We start from the raw sequence: 27,378 nt of genomic DNA on the forward strand, positions 1-27,378 counted from the left end.
AGGTCCTCATGCTGGGCTCCTCGCCCTCCGCCTGGGACGATTCCTGGTGGCCCCCCGCCCTGGGCACCGCACCCAAACCAACGGACCACGCACGTAACCTGGGCTTCATCCTGGACTCCTCCCTCTCCATGACCAGACAAGTCAACGCCGTCTCCTCATCATGCTTCAACATCCTACGCATGCTACGGAAGATCTTCTGGTGGATCCCCACCGAGACCAGGAAGACCGTCACCCAGGCCCTCGTCACCAGCCGACTGGACTACGGCAACGCCCTCTACGCCGGAACCACCGCCAAGCTCCAGAAGAGACTCCAGCGGATACAGAACGCCTCAGCCAGACTCATCCTCGACCTCCCACGAAACAGCCACATCTCCGGACATCTGAGAGACCTGCACTGGCTCCCCGTCAAGAAAAGAATCACCTTCCGTCTCCTCACCGACGCACACAAAGCCCTACACGACCGAGGCCCGAGCTACCTCAACAACCGAATCAACTTCTACGCTCCCAAACGCCACCTCAGATCAACCAGCCACGCCCTCGCCGAAGTCCCACGCATCCGAAGAGCGACAACAGGAGGAAGGTCCTTCTCCTACCTAGCCGCCAAGACCTGGAACTCCCTCCCGACCGACCTGCGCCTGACCCAAGACCACCTCGCCTTCAGGAAGAAGCTCAAGACCTGGCTGTTCGAGCAGTAACGGCACCCCCCCTCCTAGCGCCTTGAGACCCTACGGGTGAGTAGTGCGCTATATAAATGTCTTGATTGATTGATTGATTGATTGAGAATCAACTAAAACAATACGAAACACACAGCCCATAGAACAATTAAACAAGGAAGGAATGAAAGAAAGTGTACGGAGAATGAAGTGAGATGTAGATGTTAAAACAGAGAAAAGAAAAAAGCTGGAAGAAATTAGCAGGGAAAAAGAAACAGAACAGGAAAAAGAAATCAAAGACCGTGCACGCCCCTTTCATGCACGACAGGTCAAATTAGCACAAGTTCATGGGTAAACTTGTGAGCAGTAGCACCACGCCAAGGTTTTGACCTTTGCTACTGAACATTCACACCATTCACCCCTTCATTATGATAATAATAATAAGGGAATTTTGTATAGCGCTTGGTTACGCTCGGAAGCGTGTCCCCGCGCTGAAACTGAAAAACTCAGAACAGAAGTAAGGAATGGGCCCGGTTATCTAGAGAATAGATGTGTTTTTAGTTTCTTCCGGAAGCTAGATTCAAATGAATCCAGGCGAAGATTAAGAGGTAGAGCATTCCAGCTCTTCGCCACCAAGTAGTGAAAGGATCTTCCTCCCATGCGGGCCCTTCTCGCCCTAGGGACCTTTAATAGGCCTCCATGTGAGGAGCGCAAATCGCGTGATGGTACATACCTGGTGACTAGGTTCTGAAGTGGTGTTGGCGCCTTCCCAGTAAGGATGCGATAACAAGTACAGAGGGCTTTAAATTCAACTCTGCTCCTTACTGGCAACCAATGGAGGGTCAGAAGGGCAGCTTTAGAGGCCGATCTTTTTGGGAATTTTAAAAAGAGGCGGGCTGCCGCATTCTGTAACACCTGAAGGCGATGTATTGCCTTACAGGTTGCTCCCAGGTACAATAGGTTGCCGTAGTCTAGACGCGATGTGACGAGGGCGTGCACCAGCGTTCTACGGGCGGACGTAGGGAGGAGAACTAGGACCTTCCGTATGCTTTTTAAAACGCTAAAACAGACACCCGCCACCCGGTCTATCTGGGGTCCAAAAAACAGGTCAGCATCAAGCCAGACCCCAAGGTTTCTGATTCACACTGCCTTGCTTCCCATTAGACCCACAGACATTCCGCACCCAGCTCCAGAGAGGGGCGGTGCCAGAGTTCCTGGAGCTCAAGGCAAAATTGAATTTGCCTGAGGTAGAACCACAGAAATTGCTATTAAAAGCTGTTTGGAACAAAGACAAGGAACCTCATAAGGCCTTACCACACCTCATGGAAGGCTCCGTCCCCACCTCAAAGTGCATTTCACTGGTGGTTTGCAAGGTGCTGCCCGGTTTCTCCCACTGAACAATCAAACAAGTAAATGGCAGAGGCCATGAGAAGCAGAGCTGTCGCGGCCAACCTGTGAGTCTGATGTTAGCTCGGTGGCCCCAGGTCCCTCGTTCACACCATTCATAGCCCAGTCCACAGACTGCACCACCACTGTAGGCATCCCCGACTACGCCTCTATACACAGACGAGTGGTGAATGATGTCATAAAGCCTGTAAAGGCCAGGGTATGATGTAGTAGATGACATCACAAGGGATTGTTGGGAAATGCTGATAACACTCCAGGAAGCAGGAGAGAAAAGACAGGAAGAAAGCAGCTAGGAACAAGGCACAGAACAGGAAGAAAATTAAATCAAAGACAGAGCACACCCCTTTCATCCAAAACAGGTCAAATTAGCACAAGTTCATGGGTAAACTTGTGAGCAGTAGCACCACGCCAAGGTTTTGACCTTTGCTACTGGGCATTCACACCATTCACACCTTCATTCATACTATCTTGCTTCACATTAGACCCACAGACATTCCGCACCCAGCTCCAGATAGGGGCGGTGCCAGAGTTCCTGGAGCTCAAGGCAAAATTCAATTCACCTGCAAAGAGAACCCCAGGAATTGCTATTAAAAGCTGTTTACTGCAACGACAAGGAACCTCATAAGGCCTTACCACACCTTATGGAATGCTCCGCCCCCACCTCAAAGTGCATCTCTCTGGCGGTCTGCGAGGTGCTGCCTGTTTTCTCCCACTGAACGACCAAACAACACATGGCAGAGGCCTAGAGAAGCAGAACTGCCACGGCCATCCTGTGAGTCTGATGTTAGCTCGGTGCCCCCAAGTCCCCCATTCACACCTTCATTCATACTACCGTGCTTCCCATTAGACTCACAGACATTCCGCACCCCGCTCCAGATAGGGGCGGTGCCAGAGTTCCTGGAGCGAAAGGCAAAATTCAATTCATCTGCAAAGAGAACCCCAGGAATTGCTATTAAAAGCTGTTTACTGCCACTACACGGAACCTCATAAGGCCTTCCCACACCTTATGGAAGGCTCCGCCCCCCCACCTCAAAGTGCATCTCTCTGGCGGTCTGCGAGGTGCTGCCAGTTTTCTCCCACTGAACGACCAAACAACACATGGCAGAGGCCTCGAGAAGCAGAACTGCCACGGCCATCCTGTGAGTCTGATGTTAGCTCGGTGCCCCCAAGTCGCCCATTCACACCTTCATTCATACTACCGTGCTTCCCATTAGACTCACAGACATTCCGCACCCCGCTCCAGATAGGGGCGGTGCCAGAGTTCTTGGAGCGAAAGGCAAAATTCAATTCATCTGCAAAGAGAACCCCAGGAATTGCTATTAAAAGCTGTTTACTGCCACTACACGGAACCTCATAAGGCCTTCCCACACCTTATGGAAGGCTCCGCCCCCCCACCTCAAAGTGCATCTCTCTGGCGGTCTGCGAGGTGCTGCCAGTTTTCTCCCACTGAACGACCAAACAACACATGGCAGAGGCCTCGAGAAGCAGAACTGCCACGGCCATCCTGTGAGTCTGATGTTAGCTCGGTGCCCCCAAGTCCCCCATTCACACCTTCATTCATACTACCGTGCTTCCCATTAGACTCACAGACATTCCGCACCCCGCTCCAGATAGGGGCGGTGCAAGAGTTCCTGGAGCGAAAGGCAAAATTCAATTCGTCTGCAAAGAGAACCCCAGGAATTGCTATTAAAAGCTGTTTACTGCCACTACACGGAACCTCATAAGGCCTTCCCACACCTTATGGAATGCTCCGTCCCTCCCACCTCAAAGTGCATCTCTCTGGCGGTCTGCGAGGTGCTGCCTGTTTTCTCCCACTGAACGACCAAACAACACATGGCAGAGGCCTAGAGAAGCAGAACTGCCACGGCCATCCTGTGAGTCTGATGTTAGCTCGGTGCCCCCAAGTCCCCCATTCACACCTTCATTCATACTACCGTGCTTCCCATTAGACTCACAGACATTCCGCACCCCGCTCCAGGGGCCTCGAGAAGCAGAACTGCCGCGGCCATCCTGCGAGTCTGATGTTAGCTCGGTGCCCCCAAGTCCCCCATTCACACCTCTTTCACACCATTCATAGCCCAGTCCACAGACTGCACACACACTGCAGGCATCCCCGACTATGCCTCTATATATAGCAAAGAGGTGAATGATGTCATAAAGCCTGCCAGACCCAGGGGTGTGATGTAGTACATGATGTCACAAACCTGCCAGGGTCAGGGGTGTGATATAGGAGATGACATCACAACCGATTGATGGGAAATGCTGATAACACTCAAGGCTGCCTTTGGGGACCAGTGATACATTATGTTGGTAGATATAGGTCCTTCTGTCGCATAATATCACAGAAGCAGAAGATTGAGCGAAGGAAGTCAGTTACAATAATCTTATTATTAAGGGTTCCTGTTTCCTCTTTATTGCATACATGTTAACAGAATCTGTAAAGGTGATGGTGAGATGGGCCTAGTGTACTGCACATGAATGCACAGCTTGTCATTCTGTTTCTTCCTATCTGCTCTGCCCATTTCACAGGTGTGATTCAGGTATTCAAATGGCAGGGTGGGATCTAAGGGTTAGAAGACACCTTACATCAGTCTTCTGCACTGACTAGCAGAGCCTGGCAGCGGTCTTATGGCTGGGCTCTGAGTCTTCGTCTGTGTTAGCCTGCCTGCTGGCCTGGCCTCCCATAGACACCTTCTTGTGTAACGATACAAGGCTTCAAGAGCATTGCACACATGCATTCAATAGAAGGTAGTTCTGGATACCCTGGGGGGGCAAGGTGCACAAGGAATCTGTAGTCTTGGGATGTACTGTTTTCTACTCCCAAAATTAAGATTTCACACATAGCTGCTGGCTGCTTCAACCTTAAAAACACATGTATGTTTTGTGCAAGAGGCATTCCAAATGTAGAATTTGCATTCCATACATAGTTCGAACGTTCCAAATTGGAAGCGTTGTTCCAATCTACATTCTAAAGGAATTCTTTCAAATCCAAATTAGAACTCTCATTCCAAACTTAGAACATCCTTTACAAAATAGAACTGCCAATCTTAGAACTCAAATGTTATTTGAGCAAAGCCTGGACATTACATCATGCCTTCATTGTGACACCAAAAACACCTTCATTACAAGTGTGTAAATTCGATTTTGCGCAGAAACTGGAGTTTCTGATCTAAGGGGAGTGGCAAACGGAGTATCAGTACTGCACTTTGTGGGTTTCTCGTGGACACATTTGGTCAGGTAAAACCTTATGGAACTTGTCCATGGAAAACAGCTCTGTGCTTGGGAAAAACCCAACAAAATCTGGGCAGAAAGGTGGACATCAGCTATAATTCTCCCGTGCTGAGAGGAAAGTGCCTAGCAGTGCAATATTCTGCATCGTAGAATGTTTAAACACTACAGTATCGTCGATTGAAGTTATGACATTTCTGATGCGGTGTCGGCACAGCACTGGTCATTATGGGATCAGCGGCATGGTGCAAGAGCACGGCTGTCACATGAGTGTTCGAGCACAATATAGCATTAGCCCATCAATGAACCAGCACACAATCACAATGTTCTCTCAGTCAACTGCTCCACCAAAGAAGAGGATGGACAGATCCAGGACCATTAACTGATCCCAAGGAGGGGAAGGGAGAATGGGATGCTACCTAGGGGAGAGAATGATATAGGGACTGTGGGTACCATCTCAAATATTAGTCCTCATTTTCAAATTTCTTCATATGTATATACCATTTAAATAACAACGATTTTACATGTTTCTTTTTTATGTTAATGCACTTTATTAATCTGGTATTTTAATTTAATTTTCAAAATAGCCACAATTCCCCTGAGTAGGGGTTGCAGACGACAGTTTAAGAATTGTTGTTTCAGACTGAAGTATTTGAGAAAAGAATGTAAAGGAAATGAAAGTTTGTTAATTAGCAGAGTAGAAATTAGAGTTGGAGAAGGCTGGATCAGAAAATCAACACATGATGGAGGCGCAAGTTAGAGTAATCTTCGGGCAGACCCAATTCTCTTATTCATCATAGCAACCATCGCAGAGTGCTCCTCACTTGAGAAAAATGGTATTCCCTCATTTGAACTGCATGTGACCCCTGAAATTGAAGGAACCTATTGCATGTACTCCAAGGGATATTACAAAGGTGGGAACAAGGACAGATAAGCAGTAGGTGCTGTGATAGGACAACACACATGAGGTGACGTACAATCAATGTGCCCCCTGAGGCACAACTTTGGAAATAGGTACAGAGTCGCCAAACACCCCAATTACCCTGTGCAGTAGGGTGTAATCTGAATCCCTGCACCTCTATTTGTTGAAACCCTAAGGGTTTTTAGAAGAAAATCCAGATGCTTATGATAGGTTCTCAGAGAGGGCAATAATCCTGCTAATAAGAAGATTTGCAGGAGTATAGAATGGAAACTTACATGAAGGAACACAGAGAAAAACTGTAGAAATCAACAAAAAATGGGGATCTTCCTGGGGCGAAGACAAAAGCACAAAGACTGGAAAGATGCATAGCGGCAGGCTGGAGCCAAACCAGAGAGAGCATGTTGAAAATAGGCAACAATAAAGAAGAACAATCAATACAGTTACCAAATATTTTTAATAGAAACCAAACAATCAATGCAAAGAGAATAGGCCTGGCTTTCAAGTGGTTACTATTTTGATGATTGTAATCGTGGTTGGTAATGGTGATGTTGGTGGAGATGGTAACAGGAGAAGTAATGGTTGTGGTTGTAGTACAAATGATAGTGGCATTGGTGGTCGTAACAATTCACACCCGAGTCATGAGACAACCACTAAAAGAAGCCTCCCAGGGGGCGTGGTGAAGACAGAAATGGAGTGTGACATGTCTTGTCTCTGCTCTGGATTCCCGTTGGCCTTTCATGCAGTATTGAAGCACCGGGACCTGCTTGTTTGTGCAGTTCCCCATGGGCATCTTCCTGGACACCCCCATAGGCGGGGCAGCTCTGTGGGCCAGAGGAGAGGGGATCCCCCGAGGGTGATCGCGGATCCTGGAAGCTGGTGGGTTTATCAAGGTCTGCCGTCTTGCGGGAGCGGCTGGGCTGTGCGAGACACCTCTAGCCCTGCTAAGAGTGAATGCCTGATCATCGGGGCTCATCCGACATGGCAACGCCATGTGGGGGCTGGGCGGACCCAGACCTGCATGGAATTGGGTGCCCCTGGTCTCTGTTTGATCCCGGGGGCGTGCCTGTGGGTGGCTTGGACCTGCAGCATAAAACCCAGTGAAATCGGAGAAGTGGAAAGTGTGGGCCATCAATTGCTGACCACCCCAACAGTGAGTAGCTGTGCCGACACAAAGGGTGCTGGTAAATGCCAAAATAAAGGCCCTGACATAGGGTTACCCCTGCAAGCCCTGAGAGGAGAGAAGCAGTTGCTGCCCACCCGCATGTCGCAACAACAGCGCGTGCTGGCCCGTGAAACTGTGACATGCCTGTGGGCAACCCTGGGACCTGTAAACTTCTGAGGCCCCCTCTTAATTCTTGTGGTCTGTGTCACGTTTTGCATTGGCCCCCTGTAGCAACTGGAAAGCATCTCACCTAGTGCCAAGAATCAGCATCACCAGCCCCACCTGCACGGGACCACCCACGTTAGGGCCCCTGGAGGTCGCCTCTCCCAGCCTTGAACTGGTTATCACCTGCCTCCAATGCTGGGAGGACTGCTGTTAACAAGACTCCTTCAGTGTGTGTAGAGTCGCACCTTGAGCTTGAGGAGCTGGCACAATACCTGGACTGTTGCTTGAGCTGCAATTCCCTCCCTCCTTCCACCCAAACCACCTTCAACACCCGCCTGCACCAGGGAGGCACCTGGCGTCTGCTCTCGTGACCATTGAGAAACACCCTTGAAGGAGCAGGTTGTAGAAAATCACTTGAGTTTGCCCTAATAATCAGACATCCCTGACACCTCTAGTGGGATCTGTGCGCTTACACGCCGATCTTTGCTGGAGATGTTGGGGCCTGTTGGACCTCTGTTATTTGTTTTCTCTGTTTGTTTCCTACTTTCTTTGGTCAAGTGCCCACTGCTGAGCCTATGTTCAGTTCTCTAATGGTCTGAATTATACACAACCACACTTCGGCATGTGATTCACTCCCTGATTCCCTGTCCCGCTCCCTCCTCCCACAGACAAAATTCTCACGAGACCAGCAGCATCTTGGTTATTTGACCCCTGGGATATGGCATTCCCTTGCCTGTGCCACCTTGCCCTACCCCTGAGAAGCCATAACAGGGGCCCACCTTCTGTTCTAGTGGCTGTGGGCACTAACCCCTGCCATGGGGACAGTCCCACACAATAAACTGCTCTCACGAAACCTTTGCGCCTTAAAGTCGCCTAACAAATGTAAGCAGGTTTGGCGATACCTCCTGTGACATGATCTGGACATCATCCTTCTCCAAGAGACACATCTGCTGAGGGAGGACAATCACCAAATGTCACACACAAAATATCCCCTTTGTTACTGGGCACATGCCCCTACTGAAATGCTGGGAGTGGTGAGTGGACACATTGTGCAAGGGGTGATCCAGCTCCACAACCTTCAAGGGTGTCAAGGAAAAGGAAGGACACCTTTTAAAGTTGAGTATCTTAAGGGTCACATGTCCTCTCACCCTGCCTAACATTTACTCCCCCAATCAAATGTTCAACATTTACATTTGGAGCATCCTTTGGGATCAACAAGCAGATATGGTGGGTGATGATATAGTGGAAGGAGACTTATCTTGGTCTGTAGCTTGGTGTGTAGCATGGCTTCATATCATGGCACCGTCACAAAGTCTGCTAAGCTGAAGCGTGACATAGCAGATCTGGTGTTAGTAGACGCTTGGCGTTATAGATATCCTGTCTTGCAAGATTACTCGTTTTACTCCCATGTACATGCCCCCTACTCCCCTATTGATTATGTCTTTCATACATACTCCTTACTCCGGGATCTTGATGCCGCAACCATCTCATACATCTCAATCTCAGATTATGGTCAAGTGGAGCTGGTATGGACTAGTGGCTCGAGCTCCCATAGGTGACCGTCATAATGGAGCTTCCCCCGCATCTACTTACTGACCCGGTAGACACAGAAAAGATCCAAAAAGGGATTATAAAGTCTTATGATCTCAATGCCCTCCTGGACACACTGCATCAGATGCTTTGTAACATGTACAAGGCTCCCATTAGGAGAGTTATTTCTTCTATTACCAAAGCCAGAGTGAGGGAGGCCGGACTGGTAGAAATGGACATATCAGCAGACGTTAAGGCCCTTGAGATGCTTGACCAAATCACCCTCACCAGACACATCAAAGGACAACTTGCAATCCTGTGGGGACAGTTGAGAGTGCTTAGGACCAACAAGGCTGAACGCTCTCCACTGGCCTTAAAACAGAAGTATTATTAGGGGAAGAGCAAGGTTTGCTCATTTCTAGCCCGCAAACTATGCCATCAACAAGCCAAGACCCCATATTTCTAACATCCAGACAGGGGATGCTCCCTGGGCAACCACTGAGAGGGCTAAGCAACAAGCATTTTATGTCTATACTACTACCAAGCCCTATATAGACGAGATGACACCCCCTAGGACATGATGGACGCTCAATTACAGGACTGTGTCTGGGACCAATTAACCTTCTTCACGCTGGCCTCCTTTACACTCCAATTATACTCACGGAGCTTGACTGGGCCCTCCAGCAGCTACCCAGGTGGGAAAGCTCCAGGCCTTGATGGGCTCCCCATTAACTTCTACAGAATATTCCTCCCTAACTTACAGGATTGGCTATTGACACTGTTCAACTCCTTTACCCATGACACACATCTTATGCCTACTATGGCTGCTGTTGAAAACACCTTCATACTCAAGCCAGGGAAGGACCCCCAGCTGTGTTCCACTTACCACCCAATGGTCCTCCTGAACATAGATGCCAAGATCTTTACAAAGATCCTCACCAATAGGATAGGGTAATATTTCCCCGGCCTCATAGACCCTAATCAGGTTGGTTTTTGTTGTAATCGGCAGGAAGTGGATATCATTCGACAGGTTGTGGACCTGGTTGAGAAATCCTAGTGTAACAATAGCCTAGCCTGACTTCTCTCGTCTGAAGGGGAGAAGGCCTTTGCAGGATGAGCTGGGCCTTCCTGCGTGCAGTCTGGGCAAGACTGGTCTAGAGCCAGGCATGAGCACCAACATCATGGCATCATATTTAGCCCTGACAGCCTCAATTCTCAATAATGGACACAATATGAACTCCATTCATCTTTTCCATGGCACCCACTAGGGGTGTCCACTATCATCCATACTCTTCGCTCTGGTAGTCTAGCCCTTAGCTATCACTATCTGGAAGTCGGAGCAGTGGGGAACATAACCATTGGAGGCTAATCCTACAACATAAGTCTCTTCCAGGACGATCTTTTGCTCAAACTCACACAGGATCAATGACATAATATCGAGGGACAAAATATAGACTACTAAAAATATCGATGCCAAAATATCGACAGACAAAATATCGAAATCATATCTACAAACAGGTAAGTACAAAAGTATCGACTCCAAAATATCGTTTAAAAATATATACTTTGTAAAAATATCAAATTTCTTAAAAATAATGTAAAATTAAAAAAATATTAAAAATACATGACTAAAATATACTTAATAATACTTAAATACCTTAAAATTATTAAATAATTAATGTAAGTTATTAAAAAAAAATAACATTTTATTTGTTAAAGCATATATATATTAACATAATATTATAAAAAAATATACAATATTATTACCGTAGGTTAGCGGGAGTGTAAAAATTACTATTCCCACTCAAGAGAGTGCAACAGTAGGGAAAGCGTTGGATAGCGTAGGGGTAAAAATTACTATTCCCACTCCAGTGAGTGCAACAGTAGGGAATGCGTTGGATAACGTAGGGGTAAAAATTACTATTCCCACTCCAGAGAGCGCAACAGTAGGGAAAGCGTTGGATAGCGTAGGGGTAAAAATTACTATTCCCACTCCAGTGAGTGCAACAGTAGGGAAAGTAAATACTTCATGTATTATTTAAAAAATATATATATATTAATATCTATAACAAATTAATTAAAATGATTACCAATTTAAAAATACAAATTAAAATGAATTATTACAATTAGTTACCTATTAATACAAATTAATTACAAATTAACAATTAATTAATTAGCAATTAAAAATTAATTAACAATTAATTCAAAATAAATACAAATAAATGAATTAAATTACTTAATTATTTATAATTAAATTACTTCCCTGTTTCCTCCTGAGGCGATAAGCCGGGAGTTTGTTTGCTCGTTTTTTAAAAATTTTGTGTCACTACTTACTTGTTGATTTTAAACGCACTCCTCTCCTGGCACCACAGAACTCTGAGAACTCTCTGCACAGCGGATTTTAGCGCTGGTTGTGGAATTAAGTTCCCCTAACTATTCTCGCCACCATTGACAGCGAGACGCGAGGCCACGCCCACTCGAGGCCACGCCCCCCGCCTCGCTCGGCTTAAAAACGCTGAATACAAGCGTCTAGAGTCAGAACCTGTTTCCTCCTGAGGCGATAAGCCGGGAGTTTGTTTGCTCGTTTTTTAAAAATTTTGTGTCACTACTTACTTGTTGATTTTAAACGCACTCCTCTCCTGGCACCACAGAACTCTGTTTGAGAACTCTCTGCACAGTGGATTTTAGCGCTGGTTGTGGAATTAAGTTCCCCTAACTATTCTCGCCGCCATTGACAGCGAGACGCGAGGCCACGCCCACTCGAGGCCACGCCCCCCACCTCGCTCGGCTTAAAAACGCTGAATACAAGCGTCTAGAGTCAGAACCTGTTTCCTCCTGAGGCGATAAGCCGGGAGTTTGTTTGCTCGTTTTTTAAACATTTTGTGTCACTACTTACTTGTTGATTTTAAACGCACTCCTCTCCTGGCACCACAGAACTCTGTTTGAGAACTCTCTGCACAGCGGATTTTAGCTCTGGTTGTGGAATTAAGTTCCCCTAACTATTATCGCCGCCATCGACAGCGAGACGTGAGGCCACGCCCACTCAAGGCCACGCCCCCCACCTCGCTCGGCCTAAAAACGCTGAATACAAGCGTCTAGAGTCAGAACCTGTCTCCTCCTGAGGCGATAAGCCGGGAGTTTGTTTGCTCGTTTTTTAAAAATTTTGTGTCACTACTTACTTGTTGATTTTAAACGCACTCCTCTCCTGGCACCACAGAACTCTGTTTGAGAACTCTCTGCACAGCGGATTTTAGCGCTGGTTGTGGAATTAAGTTCCCCTAACTATTCTCGCCGCCATTGACAGCGAGACGCGAGGCCACGCCCACTCGAGGCCACGCCCCCCGCCTTCCTCCCTCCCTTGATAGTATGTGCTTACACCGCACGCGCAGCGGACAGGCGCAGCGGGCGCGCCGTCTGCGCGCCGAAGGCGCGCCTAAGGCAAGCCCGTCTGGGCCCGTCCGGGCCCGTCCGGGCCCGGACGGCCCTAGGCCCGGTCACTATGCCCATTTCTCCAGGGCATTACCTTTCCTATACTCGAGATAGTCTCCTGGCCCTGAATCCTCCTAAACACCCTATCTGTAATTACATCTATACGGGAGACAACCTTTTTACCGGTTGTAACCTCTGCAACACGCTTTGCGCGAGAACAGAACGCCGGGGCCTACATCTAGGCCTACTCAATTGCAGGTCGCTTGTCAAACATGCCCACGAGTTAAACCTCCTTATTGTAGAACACGCCTTTGACATTCTGTTTCTCACAGAAACTTGGCTTACCCCTAACAATGGCCCTGATATGGTTAATGCCCTACCTCCCGGCTACCAAATCTGCTCACTGAATAGACCAAGTGGCAGAGGAGGTGATTTAGCTATAATACACAAAGATTACCTTACTTGCAGAACTGCTGACGGAAACATTAAAGACTGCGAAAGCTGCCACTTCACCGTTCAAATCTTGCCAGAAACGTCTATGTCTGGCCTACTTGTATACCGCCCTCCAGGCCCACTTGTCGAGTTCCCCAGCAGACTCATGGAGCATGTCACCCTTAAGGCCACAACTTCCTCTAACTTCCTCCTATTGGGAGATTTCAATCTCCATTTCTTGGACCCAATCGACGCCCCCGCAGCTGAACTGCGGCTGGACCTCTCCTCTATTGGCCTCTGCTTAACGAACCCACAGCCCACTAACGACAAAGGCCAGTTACTGGACCCGATCTTCACAAACATTCATGATCTTAAAACTCGTGTGCACCTCCCTCTTCCTTGGACAGACCATTTCCTGATCCCCTTCGAATGGCACTTTGATACCCCTCCACCCCAACAGCCTAGAATTAGAACCCTTATCAGGCGTTGGCACAAACTTGTCCCAGAAGAATGGGCAGCCAAACTCAGGGAATCTACCCCTCCCCCCACTCACAACCCCACAACTGCGGACTCTGAATTTAATGCGTGGCTCACCCAATCACTGGACTGCCTCCTTCCTCGATCCAGCACCCTCAAACAAACCAAGAGAGTTAACCCCTCCCCTTGGTACACCTCTGAACTTAATACCCTACGGAAGGAATGCAAGAGGACCGAACGCACATGGAGGAAAGATAAGTCAGCAGAGAAGAAAGACACGTTTCGGTCTTCCTTAAAGACCTACAAGCTTGCGCTCCAGAAAACCAAGAGCTCTTTGTACGAGGAAAGAATCAAAAACGCATCCTGTTCCGCTCAGGAAACTTTCACCATTCTAAAAGAACTTCTCCACGCCCCAGTTCCCCCCACGAAACCCCTGGACCCTATAGCAGCGGAAAATAAATGCATCAAACTTGCAACATTTTTTGATGAGAAAATCCCAAAAATTCTCGCCTTTTTACCTCCTCCCGACACCGGTTGCACTGGCGGTGACAGTCTCAGCCCCCACCCCTGTCACAACCCACCACTCAACACCCAGGCACCCTCCCTTGATACTTTCGGTCCAGTAACCACAGAGGAGGTAGCTGTGACATTTGCCTCTATCAAAAGTGGCTCCCCCAGCGACCCGGTTCCACTGCGCTTCCTAAAAAAAGTGGCCCCCACGGTGATCCCTCCGCTCACGACCCTTATCAACGCTTCTCTATCACAGGGAGAAGTCCCTCCCAGCTGGAAAGCAGCAGTAGTCAAAGGTCTCCTGAAAAAGCCTTCATTGGACCCTCAGGACTTAGCCAACTATAGGCCAATCTCCCTCCTCCCAGGGAATAGCAAAATCACAGAAAAACTAGTGAATAAAAAGCTATCACTATTCCTAGAAACTAACAACCTGCATAGGAACTCTCAGACAGGCTTTCGCCCTGGCCAGGGCACCGACACCGCCCTCCTAGCGGCAGTAGAGAAGGCCAGAAGCATCTTGGATACAGGAGGATCAGTGGCAGTGATCCTCCTGGACCTTAGTGCGGCCTTCGATACTGTCAACCACCAGGTTTTAATCCAGCGTCTGAGAGACATTGGAGTGAAGGGCATGGCTTTGAAGTGGCTGACGTCATTCCTCAGCAACCGTTCCTTCCAAGTCTGGGAGAATGAAAGCCACTCCCCTGCGGTCCCCCTCCGCTGTGGAGTGCCGCAGGGCTCATCACTGAGCCCAACGTTATTAAACGTTTATATGTCTCCGTTGGAGGAGTTGGTCACTCCGTTCGGAGTGATGATTATCAACTACGCCGATGACACCCAGCTGGTGGTGACCCTTTCACACCCGCACCAAGAACCTTCCAATCTCCACGGCTGTCTCACTGAAATCCACGGCTGGATGAACTCCTCAGCACTAAAACTCAATGGGTCTAAGACCGAAATCCTGCTGCTTGGACAAAAAGGGCTCCCCCTACCGCCCAACATGTGGCCTACCTGCTTGGGTGATCCCCCTGCTCCCAAAGATGAGGTTAAAAGCTTGGGTGTATGGCTTGAGAAAGATCTGACCTTTAGATCCCAGGCAAAAAAAGCGGCCGGAATATGCTTTGGACTCCTCAGGGCATGCAGGAAGGTGCTTCCCCTGCTCCCCTTCACTTCCCGAAAACTGCTGATCCAGGGCCTTATCTTGTCTAGGCTGGATTACAGCAACGCAATTTATTTGGGAGCCCCGGAAGCCACATTTAACACCCTTCAGAGAATCCAGAACGTGGCTGCCCGACTTCTTACTAACACCCCGGCCAGATCATCAGCCAAGCCAGCCTTGAAGCAGCTTCACTGGCTTCCAGTCAGAGAAAGGGTGGTCTTCAAGGCCCTCTGCCTGGCACATAAACTCCTTCACAACAAAGGTCCACCCATTCTCAAAAACTTTATCATTCCCTACAAAGCCACCAGGTCACTCCGGTCAAACCACGAGAACCTCATCATTGTCCATAAAGTGAAAAGAGCCCGAGCTGGAGGCCGCCGCTTCTCAGTAAACACAGCAAAACACTGGAACAGTCTCCCCCGGAAACTGAGAACCGAACCAAATCTCCTCCAATTTAGGAAAGCACTGAAAACTCTTCTGTTTCCCTGATCTTCCCGCCCTCCCGCCGCGACTCCCTCTTGACTACCAGGTTCTAGCGCCGGGATGCTCTTGGGTTACTGCGCGCTCTACAAAAACCTTAAAATAAATTTTTAAAAAAAATAAATCCCACCCTATTCCCCTATAAACACACAACTCACTACAGAAAATAAATTAGTAACATTAACATAATTATCAATTAATCAATTAAATACAACTAATTGGCAATTACAATTTAATTAATTACCAAATAAAAATTAATTAACAATTAATTCAAAAACAATACCAATAAATAAATTGACATATTTAATTAATTATAATTAAATTACTTCCTACCCTATTCCCATATAAACCCACAACCCGCTACAGTAAATAAATTAGTAAAATTAACATAATTATCAATTAATCAATTAATTAAAATTAAGTGGCAATTAAAATGTAATTAATTACTAAATAAAAATTAATTAACAATTAATTCAAAATAAATACCAATAAATAAATTTACATATTTAATTAATTATAATGAAATTACTTCCCACCCTATTCCCCTATAAACCCACAACCCGCTACAGAATTAAATTAGGCAAAAATTAAATAACATGAAATTAATTAATTAAATGAAATTATAACATGGGGGGGGCGGAGCTAGCCGCGCTTGGAAATGGCCGCGCCGTAGGCGAGCTCTCCGGATCAAGCTACAATCCTGCAAGAAATCCTGGGTTAAAAAGTGCCATAACACACTGAATATACCTACCTGCTAAGCGGTCTGTCTCTGCTACCGGATGGTACCATCCTTGGGGAAAACGGCCGGCATCGGCGCGAAGGCTCCGACACAGCCCGGGAGTGAGGAGGCGCCATCCCTGACCGTGCGTGATCACCTACGAGCTACGCGAGCCCGCAGTTGCGCGAGGGTGCTGTAGGCCGTGTCAGCCTGCGACGGATACGGAGATCTGCATTCGCTCCTCACCTGCCACCCACTGGCAGATCGTGCTGTGCTCCTGAGATACTCTTGTGCAGCAGAGGATGGTGCTGGAGACAACGAGATAGAGGTGAGGAAGCGAGCCGGATTTAGCTCCACGATCTCGCCCCAGCAACGCGGACACCGCCTGGGTACTGCGCATGCCACATGTTGGACTACTCTTACTCCTCCACTCTTCCGAGGGCCCGAGCTGGGGAACCACGCACACGGGACTCGACAGTGGCCAGGCCTGCCAGCCATATTCCCCAAAACTGAGTGTCTGCCTGCTGGTGCGATACTTTGTGCGGACCCTGCTGTGGTGGCCGAGACTGGCCGAAGCACTCTCCCGGACATGCCCTTCATTCCTGACGATAAAAGCCAGCAGAGGGTCGGCTCTCACTAAAGGGGCGCTCTGACGCCAGCTCACGCCACAGTCGGATACTGGCCGGACCACGTTGGCTTGCACCTCCACAGAGTGCTATTCCCCCCACTAGGCCGCGGCCTTACTATTGAAGCGTGCGGGGCCGGGACGGACGGCAGTAGCCCACGCCGACAACATGGGCAAACCGGAGAAAACCCAAACGAAAATACAATTTGATAAACAGAGGAAGCTGCACTCATCATCAGCCGACCGCCAGACGCCACTCCGCGACTCTGTGCCCTCTTCTACGGCTCAGACAACGCTGGATGTACAGGCCATGTTTACCGCTATTCAGTCCACCCTGACCAATATAGACGGAAAGATCGACACACTCACTTATAGGGTGGACCGCATGTCGGAGCGCTTGGACAATCAGGCGGAACGCGTGGACATGGCGGAACGCCGAATAACAGAGACTGAAGACGCAACGCAACAGCTCGAATTAAAACATAAGAAGGTGGACGCACTCTTGCAAGGCCTTGCGGCTAAGACGGAGGATTTAGCAGCGCGTTCGCGACGCTGCAACCTACGAATCATGGGCATCGCAGAGACGACACATATAAACAACATGGAGGCATATGTTGAGACTCTCCTAACCACCATCTTAGGCAAAGACATTTTTTCTGCGGTATTCATCGTGGAACGGCCGCATTGCACTTTGGCGCCCAAACCGGCGGTTGGAGCTAAGCCGCGCCCTATCATAGCCAAACTGCTGAACTATAGAGATAGGGATGCCGCGCTCCGGAAAGCCCGCGAGCTCGGGTCTCTCACACATGAGGGCATGAATATCTCAATATACCCAGACTTTACGTCTCAGGTGCAGGAAACCAGGAAACAATATATGGACGTCAAACGGAAGCTGAGAGAAAACGATGTTCCATATGCAATGCTCTACCCGGCGCGTTTGAAGGTAACTCTGGATGGGAAAAGTGTGATCTGTAACACGCCGAGAGAAGTAATTAAATATCTGCAAGCCAATCACCCACATGTCCTGAGACACGGGGTCAACAACACAAACAAGATCCCCCTTCAGATACGGAATAACTATTGTCTATTCGCTGGCAGTAACTTACTTGACGCAGCTGCCGTATACAAGAGGACATGACTGCACACCTGCACATACTGGTACATTGTTGATAGATTGTCTATGTGTAATACAATTGCTGCAGCGTTCACAGAATCGTACCTGAAATGCCAGTTTTGTTCGATTGTGGGTGGCGATATGTCATCACGACTAAAATACTTGCTATGTGCACTAAGACCCAACTATCACTAACTCGCACTAACGCGTGCGGCTTGATCACCTTGCATAATAATGCTGGGCCTTTGGCGGGCTGCGACCGCCCCCCCCGTGTGATCCACATTACCTGCCCTGTTTGAGGTTCCAAGTTTGTGAGCATCTTGATGTTGTGGGTGCTTACCTGTGTTTTATTATGTTCTGGGCAGACTGATTTGGGTACAGGCTTTGTCATGATTGGGATGACGGAGTGGGTGGTGGGTGGGGGAGAGGGTTTTACTAAGGTTGATGCTGTCACAAATTGCTTCTGCCACAACGATGTTTCAGGTTCTAGATGCTCCTATCTCGGTTGCAATGATACACTACGCCTACTGGTAAGGCAGAAATGCTCAAATGGTTGTGGGTAGACGCTTAAAGTTACTGACATGGAATGTCAGGGGCCTTAACAGTCCTAAGAAAATCAGGCTATAGATCTGGCGCTCCTACAAGAAACCCACCTCCTCCCTGGGAAGGCTAAAACGCTGGGATACCGCTGGGCTGAACACTCTGTCTCTGCCACATACTCCTCCTATGCTCATGGGGTGGTGGTTTTGGTGCGCCGTGGGGTTCAGTTTCACTTAGAGAGCACAGATGTAGACCACAATGGTAGATTTGTTATCGTTACTGGTACACTGCGCAGCCCTAGAGTGGGAATTGTAAATATATATGGACCAAATAGGGATGACCCTGATTTCTATTTGTCTCTGTTCACCAAACTGCGCAACCATCCCCCGGTAGAATGGATCTGGGGTGGAGATCTGAATGTTGCACTTGATCATGCTCTAGATCGCTCTCATGATACTGTTGAACACCATAAACGCGCAGCGGACGCTCTCCTTCATGGCATTGACGAATTTAATTTACGAGATGTCTGGAGAGACCGCCACCCCACACACCGAAAAAGCACACACTCCTCCGCAGCGCACGCCAGTTGGTCACGGCTTGATTATTGGTTGCTATCAGATCGGGCCTCTACGTGGACCACTGATGTCACACATCTCCCTAAAACACTGTCGGATCATAATCCGGTGGTCCTGTCCCTGGCTATCCCAGCATACAGCCCCCACCCCTGCCCCCCCCCCGTTCACGTGGCGCTTTAATGCCTCAGCGCTTGTTGACCCTCTATATAAGGAAACACTACACAAGGCAATAGTGGACTTCTTTGCTCTCAATGGCTAGTCTGTAGATAGTGCTGGCACGCTCTGGGAAGCTTTTAAGGCGACACTCCGCGGGGTGGGAATCCTGAAAGATATCAGAACACGACTACAGAACTGCGAGAACGATATTCGACGGCTGGAATCAGAGTTCGACTCCACACAAGATACAGGGAAGTTAGCTGACATACGTGAGGCAATCACACGTTATAACGGACTAGCGGATGACGAAATAAAATACATGTCCACGAGGCATACAGCGCGCAGGCTGGGAGAGGGGGGACGCCCCGATCGTGTACTGGCACAGAAGGTATGCATGCAAATTAAGCAACAATTGATTACGCAATTAAAAGATGACCAGGGAGAATTGCACTTTGACACCCCTAGCATCTTACACACGTTTGTCACCACGTCCCGAGAATTTTACACCACACAGCACACGGCCACCGAGTCGGAAATGTTAGACTACATTGCCGATGTGGCATTGGTGTGGTTGTCAGACTCACATCGAGTATCCTTGGCATTACTCATAACGGAGGAGGAAACTCTTGCAGCTATTAAGTCCATACCGAACGGGAAAGCCCCAGGTCCGCAGTCAGCAGTACTGGATAAAGGTCACTGCCCATTTGACGAAACTACTGTTATGTGAAGTTCCATGTACTCCTAGGGTGTTCTCTGCTGGGCTTAGATGTTCCACTCAGGGCGCAAGGCAAGAAGCTCATGGCTATCTTACTGCTGCTGGCGAAGCGCAGACTCTCTATACACTGGGGCGGCAGGCGCGCCCCACAGATTAAGGACTGGCTGATTGACACTGCCTACTGCAGGGACAATATTATGATGTACGCCGAAGAGCTACCAACTGCATCCAAACCCTCTGATATTTGGGGCCCGCTTTCAGAGTATTTACGCACCAACCCAGATCTAACTGAAGAGACTCCTGACACTCTGACTTGTTTCTAAGTCGTATCTCATGCCATTCCTGACAGTAAAAGTACCAGAGAATAAGTGTATTGTATAGGATGACTACATGAGCTCATAATGATTGCCAAACTGAGATTATAGATATTGTATTTTGTACATCTCTTGAATATTGCTTGTGTCTGAAGTGTGACATGTATCTGTTAACCGAGTTTATGATAAAACTGATCAATTAAATAAAAAAAAATTTGTAACATAAATACACACTTTTCACACATATAATGACATAAAAACACTATAAAAAATGTAATATTATTAAAAATGCAATAATTTTAATAACCTATATTATATACTTCGATATTTTGACTTTCTATATTTTTAAAATTCGATATTACATTACTTACCTTAAAAACGATATTTTTGATGACTATATTCTGTCCTTTCGATATTTTGTCCATTCTATATTTTGAAGTCGATATTTTGTCCATTCGATATTTTGAAGTCGATCTTTTTTCTGTTTGCCACTCACACAACCTGTATGCTCCTTGCCTGTGGTGGTCAGCTGCCTCTCTGCCTTTGAGGGTGTGTCGTGCTTTAAGGTCAACATGACCAACTCATACATCCTTAATCTCACTATAACTCAGCAGGACCTCCATGTGCTTCACATGCTAGCATTCACACAAAGAGGGACAGGGGCTTGGTAGGTCCAGCATACAAGTCCATAAGCACAGAAGTGGAACAAGAGGTATGCATTTCCTATGGAGAGTAGACTGGAGTCAAGTAGGGGGACGGAGTGGGGCCGATGGGCGTGCCAGAAGGCCCCAGGTAGGGTAAGAAAGGAGGGAGTGGGATACCTACTATGAGGAGCAAGGGCCCTCACACACCCCTAGAGGTGTCATGCTTCAGAATAGCGAAGCACATCATTTGGCCGGCACTGCCATGCCCAATGGGCCCTGCAGGGGGACTCTTTGCTGGAGGTCTTCTTTGTTGTTAGCCATGTGGCCCTAGAAGATGGGGGGGGGAGTGAATGAGCGATGAGTAGAATGGGAGTGAGAGTTTGTCTAAATATAGCTATGTGTCCAAAAATAATTTTATTCGCTGGATACTGATGCTATGGTTAAAAACAACCGACTGTGAGAGTCGTGGCTGGCGAAGAGAATTAAACCTGCTACAGCTCAAGGTGATTACTGGATGATGGAAGTGGTCAAATGGTTGACATATTTTGTTCCTGGGTTCTCCAGTACGATGAGTGGAATTTCATCAGGACATCCTATCGCTCAAGGTGGCCGGAGAGAGCTTCAGTCACCTGTGGGCAATTACAATCTCATAGGTATTGTTAAGACTGGGCAGGAGGTTGTCCAACACATGAGTTCTCAATGTGGCAGTGCGCATAATCACTCTGGGTCTCTTGTACTAGCCAACGGGTTGTTAATCACTGCACATGCTGCCAGATCAAGTTCAGGTAGATTCAATTCAGTAAGGAATTAGGAAACAGCTACCTTGTGTTCAGAATGAAGTCTGGTTTGTCCACATTTGTCACTGAAAAACTGCCTCCTAACCTTGTAAAACATCAAGGAGACCCTCTACAAAGAAATATTGCCATCAGGCTCCATGACAGTGTCTAATGGGCCAAATGAGACTCCCGTATGGACCCACACAAGGGCTACCATTGCCAAACCAGAGTAGAGGATGCAAAAATATTGGCAATGCAAACACTTTTGGAACTGGGTCTAATATTCCGGTGTCACATGTGTCTCTTGTAACAGTGCAATGTGTTTTTCCCTTCGCATTCAGAGAAATCATCACAATGCATGTATCTCCCTTGGTGTCTCCATACCTCTGGCATTAAAAGTCAGAATGCCTTGAGTACCCATGTGTGTGTAGTGCACTGGGAAGTGTGGGGAGGCATTTCTGGAGTAGCCTGCCCCCAGGTGGGCCACCAACACATATCTTGGAGATTTAACCTGGGGGGCTGTAGCCCTCTAATCAGTGGACATGCTATTCAATGTTTCTGTCTCATGAAAGTAAACATGAACACACAACATCTCCCCCCATGGCAGTACCCAAGGGGAATACTAAGCAATCAGTGACAACATCTACCTACAAAGGGTAACTTGGCATTTATGCCCACACACAACTCAGCCAAGGCAAGGCTAGGTGGAGTGAATGTGTCCTGTAATGCCAAATGGGTATTGTATTATGCTAGTGTTCTCCTAGTGACCATGTCAACAATCTGTCATGAACAATCAGTGGCAGAAAGAAAGCTGCAGCTAATACAAACTACATCCTCAACTTTCATCTGGCAACTGTTTTTGCATACTTACACCCACCTATCCTATCCATGTTCACATTTCAACATTACGTCTTGGCCTGCATAATCTCTACTTGTGCTGGTCTGACCCCTCTCACAACCAACCCAAAGTTCATGCTCATCTCTAAAACTATCCATCATTCACACGCTCTTCACAATGACCCTCTGCAGCTGCCATCCCTAAAACCATTCTTGCCCTCCAAGCTCTACCCTTGTACTCTAACTCTTCCCCCAGACTCTCACATTCACATTCTGGTGCTGCACCTCCTACACCCAAACCTACATTACCAGCATCACACTTCATCGCTATGTACACCACACCTCTCCCATTCATGCTATATACACAAAGTACTGTACTCATCATCCCCTCAACAGACGTTCAATATAACATGTCAAATATACCCCTCTCATCCCCATTTTGACATTCACTAATGGCTTGTACTGCACTTTTTTCACAAGGTGCAAATTCATATACAACTCTGACATTTACACTTAACACCTCACCACATCTCTCACTCAGAGACTTACATTGCTCAATGAATCTGTCCTCATTCATTCGCCTCTCACCGTTCACTCACCCTACTCTGCTTAAAGCCTACTAATAGTCATTTGACAAACTAGGGCATCCACAGAGCTAAACACAACATCCATCTACTGCCCAACACCTCGCATCTCCCCATCCAGCACCCTAACTTACACAAGTGGTGGTGGGGGGGTTAAACTATGTATACCCTTGATACACACCCATACACTTTGTTTCAAATAAAAACTTTAACCTTCTCTCACTGCGGCTCTGTCATATATACATCTCAATTCCATGCTCCATACCACCATTGACTTCTGCACACTAACAACTGCCTTCATCAATGAAACTACCCTATCACAGTCATCTCTCACCATAGTCTCAACAACTACAGCTCTCATCTCCTGCCAGCTTATAACTTTGTCTAGCTGATTCTACCTCAATCAACTTTACCCAGGCTTCAACCAGCTTTACAAGGCTCCCACACACCAGCATTTAAAAACAATTACATTGTAAGAATGAGTATACTTCATATCTTCTATCCAAGAACTGCCTTTGACCTTAACTCATCCCTTCCACTCTCTCAAAATTCCTACATTGTTCTGTCCCCATTATGTCTGAGTCTCCACTCTATTTCCAGAATGGAAGCAAAAGTCTCTCTCACCTCTACCCTTGGTAAGATAGCTCAGCCCATATGTAAATGTAAATGTACAGGAATTTATATAGCGCAAATCACCAAGCGGTTTCTAAGCGCTTGCTTAGGGAACCCGTCCTGGTATTCCCCTGTGAGATAACCCCGGCAGGGTATCCGCAAGGTGAAAGCAAGGCATCCCACCGCGAGGGGCCGTTGTGGAGATTAAGCAAGCTATTGCCCAGAGTCGCAGAGTGTGAACCCGTGAATCGAGTAGGCACCGGAGCGAGAATTGTCGAGTCCATGGACATTTTAGGACTCAAGACCCCGCCGAGCCGGGAATTGAACCCTGGTCCCGGGCTGACCTCTGCTTCCAGGTCTGCCTCCTCTAACCAGTGAGCCACACTTCTCCACTAGCTCAGCTAGCTAGCTAGCTAGCTCAGCCCATACAACATCAACCTTGCAAAACACATGTGCAGCTAGGCCTCATTACCGTAGATCCAACTCCTCTCCCCTGTCTTTCAATTTACTGCATGGTTGTAACACAGGCTCCAATAGCACCTGCACAGCAGACGGGCACACAACCTTTCTGTGCACTCACAGTCCACTAGACCTACTACATGTAGCATAGGGAAATCCACTAGACATAACAACACTCCAAGTTCATCTCTGTGTGATCTTGGCCAGCATCAAGTATAGCTCAAACGTACTCTATTGTCATCTACACACAAATGAAAACAACACACATATAATATGCTCAGCTACTAATGATGTGTGGGTGAAATTGGATAGTCATAACTTGTACAGACAAAACATTTGTGAGTGGAAAAGTGTGCAAATATCTAATATCTCATCCATTCTCACTCATCCCATTTGAGCAGTGCCCATTGTGCTACGATGCCATGATGGCTGTCAGACTTCAGTTGTGGGTGCATAGCAGAGGATTCCCCGATGTTCATCCAGGCAGGGGCAGGTTTCGGTCACATCCATAGCACCCTCAAGTGATGTGGCCACATGCCGTAATGATGACGATGTATTGTGTACGGTGAGTGAGGGGGTGAGCAAGTCAAGTGTGGCATAAGAAGAAACTCAGATTAAACAATTATCACTCCAGTCTGTACACTGCAGGGCTGTTTGTGCCAAAAACACTGACATCCCATCCCATCCCATTCCTAAGGATGTTGTGCGTTGATTGTGCAACACCCTGATGCACTATGGATAAAAACCTAAGTGAAGGGTCTTTCCATATGTAGCTCGTAATAGTGACAGGCCACTAAAGGCAGTGCCTTGTTGCTGGGCTCTGTAGTCATTAGCATTTGTGAAGCCCTGGGCAGCTGTCCACGGGCAGCTTCAGCCTGGACTGGCACACATTATCTACCCTAAACTAAATCCACTCTACACCATTCCTGTTGCCAACAACTGCTTGCATAAATGGAGCCAAGAAGAAGATTGTTGCAGTGCAGTGTCATACTGAATAGGTATACCTTCAGCTGTGTCACATAAGGGTGGTATAAGGGGCATTGGATGACCATGCATGGACAAATGTAGTTTCCTCAAAACGCACTTACAGTTGACATAGCCTAGCATTCCCAACTGGACAATTAGGCATACAAAAAAAATTCCCTTTGACATGAATAGCATTTGCCTAGATGTCTGCAACATAAATGACACACAAAGACCAAGCAGCACCCAGCATTGACCCTTAACAAGTAGATGTAATATCTTGGACACAACAAGCATAATTCACTCCTGACACTATTGTGACAACTCCTAATCCATATGTAGCCAGGTCACATGTGTGTCATCTAATTGAATTGAGTATTGCAGCCTTTGGCAAATACAAACTGTAGGAACTGGGGTCACCAGTTCCCCGGGGGGTAGCTTGGCTCGAGCAGGTAGGCACCCGAAGCTTAGGTGTAAAGTGACTACACAGCACACACATCCACTGAACCAGTGAGCGCACACAATGACTTAGACCACACCAGTAAGTTTCATTTAAATCAGGTAGCTTTTATCTAGATCAAGATCACTTTCTGTAAATCATTTAGACCAAATCAATAGTCACAGTACCAATAACTCATTAAATCATTTCATGAGAGGGCGCAAAGGGAGCAATTCAACATTCAACATAGCATGTCGCAATAACCATTTCAGTAAAGCAATGAGCACTTCACTCTATAACTGTAAGCATTAAGTTCCCCTTTTATTAGATATGCATCAGCATTTCATCAGGTAGAATGAATACTTTTATTAGGCAGGAATAACCAATTCATCAAGCAAGAATAATCATGGCATTAAGCAGGAATAAAACATTTCAGATTATCTCAATAGCAGTACTGAACATTTCCTTAGGTAAAAATAAACCTTTTCCTATGTACTCAGGCCCCATAGGTGTTTGGAAGGGCCCTGGCCCAGTTCGGGTCCTGGTAGGGGCTAATCGGGGCCAACGGGGCACAGTCACCAGTCTTCCCCAGGGAGGGGCGAGCTCAGGGCCTCCTCCGGCCTTCCTCCCTGGGGGTTTACCCAGCTCCTCGCAGTCAACTAGGGCCCATGGGACCCAGCAACAGTTTCCCCCCCCCCCGAGGGGAGGGGCGATCCCGAGGTCTCCCTCCTCCCCCAGGGGTTACCTTTAACCATCGGCCCTCCGGGGCCCTTGCGGTGGCTTCTGAACAGTCGGGGGCTCTGGCTCTTCCCGGAGCCCTCCGGGGTTTCCCACTCGGTTGGGGCCGTAGAGGCTGTAGAGGGGCGGAGGGGGCTTGCGCCGGCTGGTGAAGGGGAGGGCTCCAACGCTCCTCGGAGCCCTCCGGCAGTGTCTCGTCCTGTTCCCGGGCCCACGAGGACGTCAGAGGCCCAGGAACCAATCAGGAGGAAGGCGCGTTGGAGACAGGGCCTGAAGACCAATGAGGGCGCGGGCGCTCCCGCAGCCGCCTATGGCAGCGCGACCTGTGGGGGCACGGCACCGGTGGCCAATCAGAGCGTGGCGGGGGCGGAGTCACTTCCGACACCCCCATCACGTGATGCTAGTTTCAGGCTTCGGGCCTAGCTAGGCCGACTTTGGCCTCACTGATATTCACAGCGGCCCTCTCCTTGCTCCCGGGGGCCGCCGAGGGGCTGAGGAGGTTGGCACTTCAGGGCCAGCTACAGCCGCGACCGGCGTCTGAGGCTCTGGCGAGGCGGCAAGGGCCGCAGCGGTGAGTAAAGCCGTTAGCTCTTTTCTCCTCAGCGCTTCAAGGTACAGTGCTAGCAGGGCTTCGCAGCGCTTCGTGGGCAGGTACGTCAGCACATACAGCGCTCAGGCTCACAGCCGTTGACAAGGGCCCAGCACTTCTCAGGGGGGGGGAAATCGGCACGATGGAAGGCAGGATTCAGTTGTGGACGATAGCGCTTCTCCAGGGAGCCCAGCGCTTGGGTGATACGCGATATGGGGAGCACCCATGGCAGTTCTGGCAGGTTACAGCACTTCTCAGGGCACAGTAGGAGAGCGCTGAGTAGGTAGGCAGTCCAGGCAGTTTAAACAGGACAGGCCACACATCCGTGGCAGATCAGCAAAGGGGGCCCAGGTGGAGTCAGGGAGCGCAGGGGGTGACACAGCGCAATACCTGGTTGATCCCCAGTAGTCCTGTGGCAGTTAGGTTTCT

The sequence above is a fragment of the Lissotriton helveticus genome, chromosome 2_1, assembly GCF_964261635.1.
Source record: "Lissotriton helveticus chromosome 2_1, aLisHel1.1, whole genome shotgun sequence".
In the NCBI taxonomy this organism is placed as follows: Eukaryota; Metazoa; Chordata; class Amphibia; order Caudata; family Salamandridae; genus Lissotriton; species Lissotriton helveticus.